Here is a 13,261-nt window from a genome sequence, read left to right as displayed (position 1 = left end):
GTACCCCCGGCTAATTTTTATGCTTGTTGATGTTTGAAAAACAGGGTTTAATCATCATTGTAAGGTTTAAATGAGAAAATCAATGCATGTTAGTTAAAAAGATGCCTTGAAAATAGGGAGCTTTGAATATAAATTAACTTTTTTATGTTGGGTATCCCGTCTATCATTTCCCAATGGTGTGTGTATGTGTGTGTGTGTTTGTGTGTATGATCTCTTTCTAACTTATCTTCCCCACTAACTATAATTGTTTCAGGCAATCCCTATAGCTGATTCATTTTTTTCTCTCTTATGTTAGTAGTAATGTCTGGAATATGATATAGGTCAGTAAAGATCCAAACAAGGAAAGAAGGAAGCCACAGAATATTAGGGATATTGTATTGGGGCGTGAAATTATTTTCTACTGCTGGTTCTCCTAGTCAGTCATTGTAATGGAAATGATTGTATTCCAGCTTGTAACCTCACTTTGTTACTGTGAATTGAACTGGTGGGCATACAGTCTCCAAATTTTCCTTCAATTCTAATCCTAAGTAACTTTGTTATACATGTACACTTAGATGAATTCTCTTTGGGTTAAGGTTTTGGCTTATTTATTTAGATATTGCTTATAAAATGAACTGAATATTCTATGCTTAATTGAGTTAAAGATTCAGGGAAATAAAAATTCAGCCTTGTTATTGTGCAGATTGAAAGTACTTGACAATGCAGAGTAGCTTTCAACTGCCAAGGCATCATAAGATTACTCAGAACCTTATAACAATCATGCTCTGACAAACCTTAAAATTTTTAATTTCTGTGTGGAAGGTTTCCAGTGAGTTATGATGAAGGCCTGTGTGTGTTTTGGTAGGTGGGTGTGGTAACATGCTCTGAAAGGCTACGAATCTGAATCATATACTGTGTTGTAAACCAATAGTACCTCAAAAAAATGCTTCTGATTTATGTTTCATAAGTAAAATGTCAAGAAATAAATCCCGGCACAATTTTTTTTTCTTTTTTCCTCTTCAAGAAGCTCCATACTTGACATTAAAGTAAAGTCAGAGTTAAGAACCCTGGGGCTTCCCTGGTGACGCAGGGGATTAAGACACAGCCTATGGAGCTGTCTGCAGCCACTGCAGCATGAGTTGGATCCCTGTCCGGGGAGCTGCCCACATGGTGCAGCTGACCTCTCCTGACTCACCTGCTGCTCCCCACAGCAGTGTATTTCAGTCAATCCACTGTTTTGTTCCCCACTCTGTCTCTGGTAAATCCTCTCAACCCTCCACCTCTGGCCTGTACCCCAGATCTTGTATGCATAAATAATTAAATCTTTAAAAAATAAAACATTAAACAGAGTTAAGAACCCTGCAAGAGATGCCCAAGACCACATAGTTTTAAAATAATTTTACCTACCTTTTTATATTTATATGAATATGGAGAGACAAATCTTGAGACATGGTACCTAAAATAAAGTTAAGAATTATGAAAGAAAAGTAGTTTTTTCTCTTCAATTATGTCATTTTTTTGTTGTAGATCCATTTTTTCACTGTTTCTGCCAGTGGTGATGGTCCCATGGCTGTGAGATAAGAATGTGGCCCTGGGGGAATCTTACTGTTATCCCATCAATCCAGTTAAAAGTTAAGCAAATGAAACCACATAACATATATGTATGAACATACATGCTCACATGCATTGCGTACATGAAATCTGTGTTCACAATTTGTGTTTGAAATTATAGCTAAAAGTTTTATGAACACTAACTATCCTAAAATAGCTTCTTTTTCTTTTTTTTATATTAGGGATTTTTTTAATGAAAGTAGTCCCGAAATAAGAGGTCGTTTGATATTATTAATTCTGACACCGTACCATAACCTCAGAAGTCTTAGTTGTTGAAATGTGGATGCAGACATGTCCATTTTAATTAATTAATTAATTAATTATATATTTTACATCATTGCTCATTTTTAAACAATGTTTGCTTCCCCCTCCCTCAGGTGTAGTCCCCATAGAGCTTCCTTCACCAATGCACCCATGCACCATCACCTCAGTCCCCTGTGCTCCTCCCTCCCTCCCTCTGATCCCTCTCCCTCCTCCTCCCCTGCAGGATGTCTCTGGTTTATAATTACCTATTTTCTTTGTTGTGTTTTATACTATTGTTATTTTTTCCCCTGATGTCTTATTTGGTTCCCTATAGCTAGAGCGAACACTGTTTTATTTCGAGTGCTATATAATGCTATTTTTAAATAAGCAGAACAAATCATTGTTCTATGTCTTAATATTAGAGAATTAAACGGCCTTTCATATTTTATTTCCATTTTTGGGGATAAATGAAACACTGCATCTAAACTAAACTGTGTTGATTGAAATATAATGATGTAAAGATTGTGCTTAAGTTGATCAACTGAATGAATATTTTGACAGTATTGTTTATATTTTTTCTGTAATTCTAAGTAATTGTGAAAATACTCTTGATGATATATTGGTGTGTATGTGTGTATCTGTGTTAATAGATCATAGGAAATTTGTAGCAAACCCCAGTTTCCAAAAAAAATGAAGTGTGTCATTTTCAATCTTTTTATTCTAACAGTACATGAATCATATATGGACATGTTACCTAAAAGGTTTCAGTCCAAACATGAGGAGTATATTTCTAGGTTATTTTTATAATACAGTTCATTCCACAAATAGAGGGGATTTGAAGTCACAGTCATTTTTCACTGTTGCATCTGATTTTATTACATGATTAGCATTTTCTGCTTTTGATAGAAAGAGGTCTTCTGGTTTCCTATGAGGACATGAGACGGAGGCATTTTAACAGATGAGTTCCCCAGAAAGGAGCAGAACAGTAGGATAGAGTAAGAGTTAGCATGGTGTTTCTGGCAATACATTTATGTGAAACTAAATATAGGCATAAAACACCTGACCTGAATCAGGCTAGGTAAGTTAAGGTCTCATGTTAATCATCGAGGCTCTTAGACCTGAGCACTGAGTATCAGAGGTGGTAGGGACTAGGTGGGGATCAACTCATATATCTGCTATATCAGCTATGGCTGACTGTACCACTTGATTCCAACGTGGAGTTTTATGTGGGCAATGTGACATTCCTGATGTCAATGTGACATTCTTGAGGATTACATGTAGGAAATAAAAAAAAAAAAAAGATCTATAACACAACAATCAAAAAGCAGTCTTCAGCGTTATAGGCATTGATATATAAAAAACACGGTGAGATTAATGGGTCTCAGCTCATCCCAGCCTCTGCCATGCCTGTCTTCCTTGGTCATGTGAAGAGAAATTCTATCCTCCTTCCAAATAGGGATGTCAACCAAGGTTGCCATCTTTGGAATCCCAGGCATGTTCCCAGACTTTCTTTTAAGAGCTCTTCCTAAGAGGAAATCTGGTGAATAAAATTTGCCTACTTAATACATTCTTAACACAAGCTATGACTCAGTAGATGAGTAATTTTGTACTGGTAGAAATGCTTATTTAAACAGGGTCCCTATAAAATATGGTTTATTAGCTATTAAAATGTTTTATTTAAAATTCCTTTCTCAAATTATGTAAGAATTTAAATTTCTGACTTTGCATCATAACATTTTTAAAATATTTTCACCTTTTTTCTTATTAGTTCATAAGCTCCAATAGTGCAATTTGGTTTCAGGGCCAAATTTTTGCTCTTTATAAAGAAATTGGTTTTGCTGCTTCATCACAATACTGTGTTTGATACAAGAAATAAAGAACCATACAATTGCTTTAAGTAGGCATTCTGTAAATAATTACTGATTGAATGAATGGAGAAAGATGTTCATTAACAAAATCAATCAGTCCTGCACAGAGTCTCAGTAGACAGACATTTGTAGTGGCAAGGGTCATTGCACAACTTCAAGAGTTAACTACAGAGACACAGGCATGACGTGAAAGGCTTCTGGCCTTGTATGGGTCAAGAAACTTTTCCCATGTAGCTATAGTTTGTCTCTATGCAAGTTGACACGCTTAGAACTTCCTTATACATTTTGCCCCCAATAGGGAGATGAAGGCAGAAGTGTTGAGGACATTTTTTCCCTCTGTATCCTTTTTTTTTTGCATCAAGGTAACATTGCAATATAAAATTATATGAGTTTCAGGTGTTCATCCTTGAAAATCAACATGTGTATTTACTATATTAAGGTTACCTCTAGTTGTCCAAATATATCATTATCCATACCATTGTCCCATTTGTTCCTGATTTACTTATCCTCCTTACCCCTTCCTTTCTGGTAATCAGTCTTCATTCTTAGAGTCCAAATGTTTATTTAGTTAATTTGTTTGTTTCTCTATAAACCACTAATGAGTGCAATCATCTGATGTTTGTCTCTTACTTTCTGGCTTATTTCACTAGGTATAATTTCCTCTAGGCCAATTCATGTTGTTGCAAATGCAGCACTTATCAGTTTTCATAGCTGAATAGCATTCCACTGTGTATGCATACCACATCTTTATCCACTTGTCAATGGATGGGTACTTAGGGTGTTTCCCAGTTCCTGGTTACTATAGAGAGTCCTGTAATAGGCATGGGGACATATAGATATAGATATCTATCTATCTTTGAATTAATGATTTTTGTATTTTGGGTAAACCAAAAGTGAGGTCACTGCATCATATGGAATTTCTATTTTTTTAATTTTTTGAGGAATCCCCATATTGCTTTCCATAATGTTGGCACCAATTACATTCCCAGCAATGGTGTATAAGGGTTCCTTTCTCTCAATATCTCTCCATTCTTGTTGTCTCTTAACTTTTGCATAATAGCCATCCTTACAAGTGTGAAGTGATATCTTATGGTTGTCTTAATATGTATTTCTCCTAATAATAAGGGATGATGAACAGCTATTCATGTAACTATTGACCCTTTGTCTTCTTTGCAGAAGTGTTTATTCAGATCCTCAAGCCATCTTTTTTCAACAGGTTTTACATTTTATCATTGAGTTTATGAGTTATTTGTATATTTCAAAATTAACTCCTGGTGGAATATACTGTGTGTAAACACCTTCTCCCATTTAGTAGGATATCTTTTTGCTTTGATGCAAGATTCTTTCACTGTGTAAAAGGTTTTTAGTTTGCTATAATCCCATTTTTTAAAAAGATTTATTTATTTATGCAAGAACCAGGGTACAGGCCAGATGCGAGGGCGGGTGAGAGGATTCACCAGAGACAGAGCGGGGAACATAACAGTCAGACTAACGAAATACACTGCTGAGGGGAGCAGCAGGTGAGACAATAGAGGTCTGCTGCGCCATGTGGGATTCTTGCTGGCCGGGATAGAACCGGCACTGCAGAGGCTGTGGACAGCGTCACAGTGAGCCACTCAACCATCTACGCCACCAGGGAGGCCCTATAATCCCATTTGTTTACTTTTGATTTTGTTTCCCTTGCCCTTGGAGTTTAATTCCCAAACAGGAGGTGTCCTGGAGTGTATTGCTTATGTTTTTCCTTACGTATTTCATGATTTCAGGTGCTACATCTAATTTTAATCCATTTTAAACTAATTTTTGTGTATGATCTGAGATAATAGTCCATATTCATTCTTTTGCATGTGACTGTCCAGTGTTTCCAACACTACTGATTAAAAAGGGTTTCTTTGTTCCATTGTGAACTCTTGGCTCCTTTGTCATAAATTACTTATCCATGTGTGAAATTTCATTCTGGATTTTCAATACTCTTCCATTTATCAGTATTTTTTTCCCAGTACTTTATTATGCTTTTTACTATAGTTTGAAATAAGTGTGCATGATGCCTCCTAATTTTTATTCCCTTTTCTCAGGAGTGTTTTTTTTATATACAGGGGCTTTTGTTATTCCAAATAAACCTTATGATGTTTTGTTCTATTTCTGTGCAGAAAGTCACTGGGGTTTTGATAGCGACTGAATGTGTCTGTATATTTCTTTAGGCAATAAAGCCATTTTAATGATTTCGATTCTTCAATCCATCTGTATGGAATAGCATTCCCTCTCTTTATATCTTCTAATTTCTTTCAGTAATGTCTTAGAGTTTTGGTAGACAAGTTTTTTTCATTTTTTTGTTGAAATTTATTTTATCCAAGGTATTTAATTCTTTTGACATTATTGTAAATGGTGGTGTTTTTCTGATTTCTCTATATGCCATTTCAATAATTGCATACGGGGGAAGTGCAACAGATTTTTGTATATTAATTTCACAACCTTCCACTTTACTGTTTCATTTCTAATAACTTTTTTATTGGAGTCTTAGGGGTTTCCTATATATTACAATTTCATCTGAAAATAGTGATGGTTTTATTTGTTCCTTTCAAATGCAGATATCTTTTATTTATGTATGCATTTTAATTACTTTTAATTACTTTTGCTAGGATTTCCAACATTATATTGATTAGTAGTGGTGAATATAGATATTCTTCTATTTTAGAATTTTAGAAGAAAATCTTTCATATTTTTGCAATTATGTTCTTAGCTGTGAGTTTGTTGTATGGTCTTAGTTATGCTGAATTGTGTTCACTCTATACCTATTTTATTGAGGATTATTATAAAAGTGTGCTGAATTATGTTAAATGCTTTTATTGTGACTTTTGAGATGATCACACGATTTTTACACTTCCCTTTGTTGATGTGGTATGTCACATTTATTGATTTGTGTATGTTGAACCATCAATGCATCCCTGGATCAAATCTCACTTGATTATGGTGTATAATTATCTTAATGCATTGATGGATTTGATTGGCTGAGATTGTTTTAAGGATTTTTTTTTTCCTGATGTCTTTGTCTGGTTTCAGAATCAGGATAATTTTAGCATTATAGGTGCATTTGGATGTTTTCCCTCTGTTTCAATTTTATGCAATAGTTTGAGTATGATAGCTAGGCTTCTCTGAAGTTTTGATAGCATTCATGTGTGAAGCATTGTGGTTCTGAATTTTTATTTTTGGGGGACTTTTTTTTTTTAAAGATTTATTTATTTATTTTATTTATACAAGCACTGGGTACAGTCAGAAGCACGGGAGGGTGAGAGAATTCACCAGAGCCAGGGAGGGGAGCAGAGCAGGCAGAAGGACCAAAGTACACTGCTGAGGGGAGCAGTGGGTGGCAGGAGAGGTCTGCGCACCATGTGGGACCCTCGTCTGGTGGCCGGGGATGGAACCAGCGCTGCAGAGGCTGCGGGCAGCTTCCCAACCCAGCGCTCAACCGCTGTGCCACTGGGGAGGCCCTTGGGGGACTTTTGACTACTGTTTCATTTTCATTAGTAGTTAAGGGGCTATTTAGATTTTCTATTTCTTTCTAATTCAGTTCTCTGATAAGTGATGATGATCATCATTTTTCCATGAGCCTGTCGGCCATCAGTATGTTTTCTTTGAGAAAGTTGAGTGTCTGTTTAGCTCTTCTGATGATTTTTTGATTGGACTACTTGTTTTAATTTGTTGAGTTGTATATTATTTGTAGGTTTTGGATATTAGTCCCTTTTCAGGTGTATGCTGTGCAAATACTTTCTGCCACCCAGTAGGATGTCTCTTTGTTTATGAGTCAGGAACATACCTGCGGTTTGGGATTTACTCGGTTGGTAGATCAATACCTACATGCTTAAGACTGCAAATACAGGCACATGGGGAGAAACAACAATAGCAGGTTTAATTTACATAGGGAAATGAAAAGGAAGCCATGAGAGAGGCACTGAAAGAGAGGAAGAGAGAAGGGGAGAGAGAGTGGGAGATTATTGACTGGCATATGGCCAGATGCCATCTATGCTACCCCAGATAGCAGAAGCTGGGGTGCAAGCTAAAGCTGCACATGGCAGACTAGTGACTTCTCAAGAGCATCCCTCGTCACCAACAGTTTAAATGCCAGGGACCAGCCTTGCCCGTATTTTCCCTCAGCCCCACAGGACCTCAGGGGGTGGTATACAGAAAGCTCTATCTTCTACTTTTAAGTTGACTATGAGTGCCACCCAGTAGTTTGGAGGTCTTTCCTCTTTTGATAAAAGTTTCTTTTGCTGTACAAAAGTGTTTTAGCTTGCTGTAGTCTATGTATTTATATAATTTTTTTGCTTTTGTTTCCCTTGCTTCTTGGAAGTCAGCGTAATAGAGTACTGAGAGTTTTGTCCATGTTTTAGTCTATGTATTCAGTGTTTTCAGGTTTTACATGTAAGTCTTTAATCCATTTTGAATTAACTATTGTGTATGGTGTGAGATGGTGGTGTAGTTTCATTCTTTTGCATGTGAGTGTCCAATTTGCCCGTGACTGTCCAATTTGCCTGTGACTGTTACCAATAGCATTTGTTAAACTTTCCTTTCCTCATTGTATACCCCAGACTGTTTTTTACATAGATTAACTGTCCATATATAAGTGTGAGTCTGTTTTTTGACTCATTTCTATTCCATTGATTTGTTTCTATTTTTATTATAATTTAAAATCTTCAATTTCTACATTTACCTTTTAGCTCATTGTTTGTTTTTCTGAATTTTGTTACATCTCTTTTGTTGGCTTTCAGAGTTCTGTTATATCACTTTGACTTGTCTTTCTGAACTTTCTTCTAACTCTAACTATAATAAAGTTATTTTATTATAGAAATTTTCAACTTTCTATTCAATAGGTTGATATATTCCACAATGTTTTTGTGGGTGGATTCTGGAATGTTGTTCTCTCCTTATTATGTTATTTATTCTTGATATTTAAAATTGTCATTTAGTATTTTCTTTTGTATGCACATCTTATTACTTTAAATTAATCTATTGCTTTAAATATCTGTTAACAGTTGTTCGAGAGTTGTATTACTTTTACTTCTCCAGCAGGTGGCACTGTTTATTTTGTTTTATTTTTTGTTTTTGGCTTTAATTTCCTTTCATAGTCAGAGAGAACTGTTTTTGCATTTACTGAGTCATGTGGTGCAGGAGGATCCTGGCGTTGTCCAGTTATTGTCACAGTTTTGCTGGGGATGGGGGGCTGGCTCATGTTTGTGGCATTGGAGATAATCCTCTCTTATAGAGTCCCGGCTCTGAGCTTCAGCATGCTGTCCACTGCCAGTCACTTTCTTGAGGCCTGATCAGTCGCCAGGGATGGTGGAAGGGAGTGCAGTTCAGATTGTCTTCTTTGCTGTTTTCCTTAACAGATACCCAGCTGTGTGGAACATCTCCTGCACCTTTGTAAGGGTTTAATCTTAATCAAAAGTGTATTCCTCCAACTATTTCTGCCTTTCCCTGCCCAAGTTTCCTGGCTGAACCAGCAGCCCAGTCATGTGTGACACCACCCTAGACCACAACCTCCAAGTGTTTCTCTCCACCTACATCTTGTTCAGTGAAGCATAGACCTCCTCTGTGTCCTATCTGGTGCAATCTCTGTTGATCTGTGAATTGCAGGGTTCCTCTCTTTAGTTCATTTCTAGGTATTCCTCTTGAAGGCAAAGCAAGGAACCTACTTTGTCACTATCTTGGTGATTTCATCATGTGTTTATCTTTACACCAACCTCACCCTCCCTGTTTGGGATTTTACTATAAGTTGAGCCCTATTTACTATAGTCGAGCCCTCCTGATTTTCAATAGGGCACTGTTTCCATCCCTCTGGTTTTCCTCAAAAGAAGGGGAAATCAATAAAATGTGTTTGTTCTTAGAAATATGACAATGACTAAAAAATGTAAAACTTGTTTTAGCAGTAAAATATAGTTTCAAATTTCTCAAAGTGGTATTAAATGTATTATTTATACTCTCGTAAATATTTACCTGGCACATTTTAACTTATCTCTTTTTTATTTTTAATTTATTTATTTATATATATTTTACAACGTTGTTTATTTTTGTGCAATGTTTGCTTTCTCCTTTCAGATGTAGTACTTATCTTTAATTTTAAATCATGTATTACATTGAACTACATGATTATACTACCTTGTGGGTTAAAAGAGTATTTTATTATCCAATTGGAGGCATACTTTTGAGAGAGAAAGGAGAAATTGCTAATAATTATATAGTCCTGGCAGGCAAAGCAGTAATAATTTTAGTTACCATGTAGTGTTTTTGTCAAGATTCAGTGACAAAATATATATAAAACCCGTGCTTTTACCTGAGAAGCCCAACTCATAATAGTATCAACTACTGTCAATGTCAACACAAATATATATTATATAATACAATAAGTGCATCTTAGATTAATGAAAATATGGATAAATAAATCTTGGCAGCTAAACATTAATATTATGAGGCAATGGCTTCTTGGGTTATTCTGCAATGAACGCCCCTTTCTGAAGCCACTTTTGACTGAAACAGAGAAATGGAGGTTTGATTTACTCTTCCTCTTGAAACAATCAAAATAACCACACACAATCCACACGAAACATATTTTCAAAGCCCTCATCATCAGCCAGTGAAGAACAGTAATCTCTGAGATGTGACAAGCAAACAAGAAAAGTCCTACCATCACTTAAACTTAATACCTTGAAAGTTTCCAGACTTCTGACAGGAAGGAGTATTCCAGTGACCCAAGCAGACACCTTGAGTTAAGGGGAAATGACAGCCAGGAAGTACAAGAATTCTAGAATACATAGAATGAGACTCCTTTAGGGCCTCCCCAGTGGCACAGTGGTTGAGTACTGGGTTGCAAAGCTGCCCACAGCCTCTGCAGCGCCGGTTCAATCCCTGGCCGCTGGGTGAGGGTCCCACATGGCACACAGACCTCTCCTGCCGCCCTCTGCTCCCCTCAGCAGTGTACTTCGTTCCTTTTGCCTGTTCTGCTCCCTGCTCTGGCTCTGGTGAATTCTCTCATCCTCCCGTGCTTCTGACCTACCCAGTGCTTGTATCCTTAAATAAATAAATAAATATAAAAAAAAAAAGAATGAGACTCCTTTAAAACAAATTATGTAAATTTTTATGGGAATTTTTGGGTTGCTTTACTATTTTTTAGCAAAAAAAAATGTAGTTTTGAATTTTCATTATAGTCCCACAGCTTTCATCACAAGACATGGAGAGATATTTTATTTGTTTGCCACATAAACACTTGTTTGTAGTCTTGGGTTATGTTCTCCTTTACCCCACATATTTCCCTTAAATGTATGGCCAAACTCTAGCATTCTTGCTTCCAATATTATTATAACATTGAATATTCCCAAAAGAGCTGGTTTGTTGGTAAATTCTAGTTGATGTATTATAGGATTAGAATCAATGCTGCTTAGATGATTATTATAATCATAAATGTACAAGTAATAGTATACTGGATAATGTCAGTAAAATTAATAAGGTACATAGAATTCATTTCCACAAATAGGCAGTCTCCCTTATAATTTAACATTCATGACAGGATCTTGGTAGAGTTTTAATGTAAACCACTTAGATATAAATATCATCTAAATATTGCCCCTAGATATTTAAGTGTAATTCCAGGTCATAATTATGTCCTCAGAGCCTGATGTTCACCATTCATAAACTACCTCAAATGTCACTTATGATAAACTGCACAGAAATGAAAAATGCATATCATCATCCATCTTTTTTATTCACTCACACATGAAACCAATTTAACTCTGTGTCTGGAGTAAAGCACGGTTGACTATTTTCCTTTGTTTTGCACATGTCTGGAAAGTGATATATGGAAGTGGCATCTGGCTTTGCTTCAGAATATCCCTTGTACCCAGCAACTGCCCCAGGAACTCTGTTGTAAAGTTAGGACATAACAGGAATCAATAGATCCTCAGAATATGAAGAACATTTATTTTGAGAAAGTCCTAAATAGGAGGGAATCCAGCCATGCAGACCCTACAGTCCCATTGGGATTCATACTCTTTACCTTAAAGGACATACACACTGGGTTTTTCTCCATCTCAGCCTGGTACATGAGTACATGCAAAGCAACAGAATTATCCCTTTTAGCTAACAATCTGTCTCCTTTTATCTGTAAAGTGGATGAGTAAGCAATAATATGGAATAAGCATAGATGATATATAAAAAATCAACATAACTTCATTTTTTTTTACTTAAGTGCTGCAGACCAGCTTTCGGCAAAATGTCGGGTCAGAAGTCCTTGACAGGAAAAGACGGCCTAGGTGAAGTGAAAAGGGCTGAGGGGAAGGGGATGAGATAGTGAGGAGACACTGGATGAGGTGCAAGTATCTTCTGCCGAGAGACTCAGCAGGTCTTTATTTATTCATTATTAGTAATCAAAAAATATATCATCATGTGTAAAACAGAAACAATTAGTGTATTATATTCCCATAGACTACTGGCTCCTACGGGTCTCAGCTAGACGGGTAGCCTTCAAGGTTAATAGATAAAAAACCAAACCTAACACTAAAACTTCTTAGTTTAGCTAGACAATTACCTAAGACAGTGGATAGCCGCCAGTACATCCCTATCAGCTAAAGCCTAAGCATCAAAAGACTCTTCTATTCATATGGCCTTCAGCCGGAGATCAGCTGCTACTCAGCTATCAGAACTTTTTCTACCTAGAAATTTCTTAACACAGTTAACTTCATTTAAAAACTTTCCTAAGAAACTTCTAAATAAAAAGGAACATCTAAAAAAGCAAAAGAAGGACTTACTATAATAGTTGTGCTGGTTTGCTTGTCAGATACGTACAATAAATTGTCTCCCATTGTCAAGTGGGTCAAATTGTTTAATAACTAATTTCTAAACAGATAATTTTCCATGCCATCCGCCCACAGTCACCTGACAGATACAATCAACTGCCCAATATAATCTCTAATAAATTTTTCTCTCTTTATGACCAAGAACAAAAAGCAAAGGGATGCCAGATCTTCAGCCCCACGGTGTGAGGCCCTTTCTCTTTGCTGCTTGTCAGTATCCTATCTGGCTAGGGCAACAAGGCCCCCTGCAGCACTTAAGTAACTTTACATTGGTTTATAACACAGTATATATGGTTTAGAGATACAGGTGGTACCACGTTACTATGAAAACATTTATTACCCTCTACTATATCACTGGGCCCCTCATCCCTTTAATCCCAACCCCCTACCCTAACTGTCTAGTAGTCATTCAGTTTTCTAGGGTTAATTTTTGTCTGTTTTTTTTGTTTGTTTGTTTATTTCTTTACATTCTGCATATGAGTGAAGTTATCTAGTATTTGTTTTTCACCCTCTCATTTATATCACTTAACACAACCTCCTCCAGTTTCATCCATATTGTTGCAAATGACAAGATGTCACCTCTTTTTATAGTTGAGTAGTATTCCATTGTATATATATATCACATCTTCTTAATATATCATCTGTCACTGGGCACACAAGTTGTTTCCAAAACTTGGCAATTATAAATAGTGTTGCAATTAACACAGCAAAGCACATATCCCT

This window comes from Talpa occidentalis, unplaced genomic scaffold (assembly GCF_014898055.3).
Source record: "Talpa occidentalis isolate TD23 unplaced genomic scaffold, MPIMG_talOcc4v2.1, whole genome shotgun sequence".
Lineage (NCBI taxonomy): Eukaryota > Metazoa > Chordata > Mammalia > Eulipotyphla > Talpidae > Talpa > Talpa occidentalis.
Note: the sequence above shows the minus strand (reverse complement) of the source record.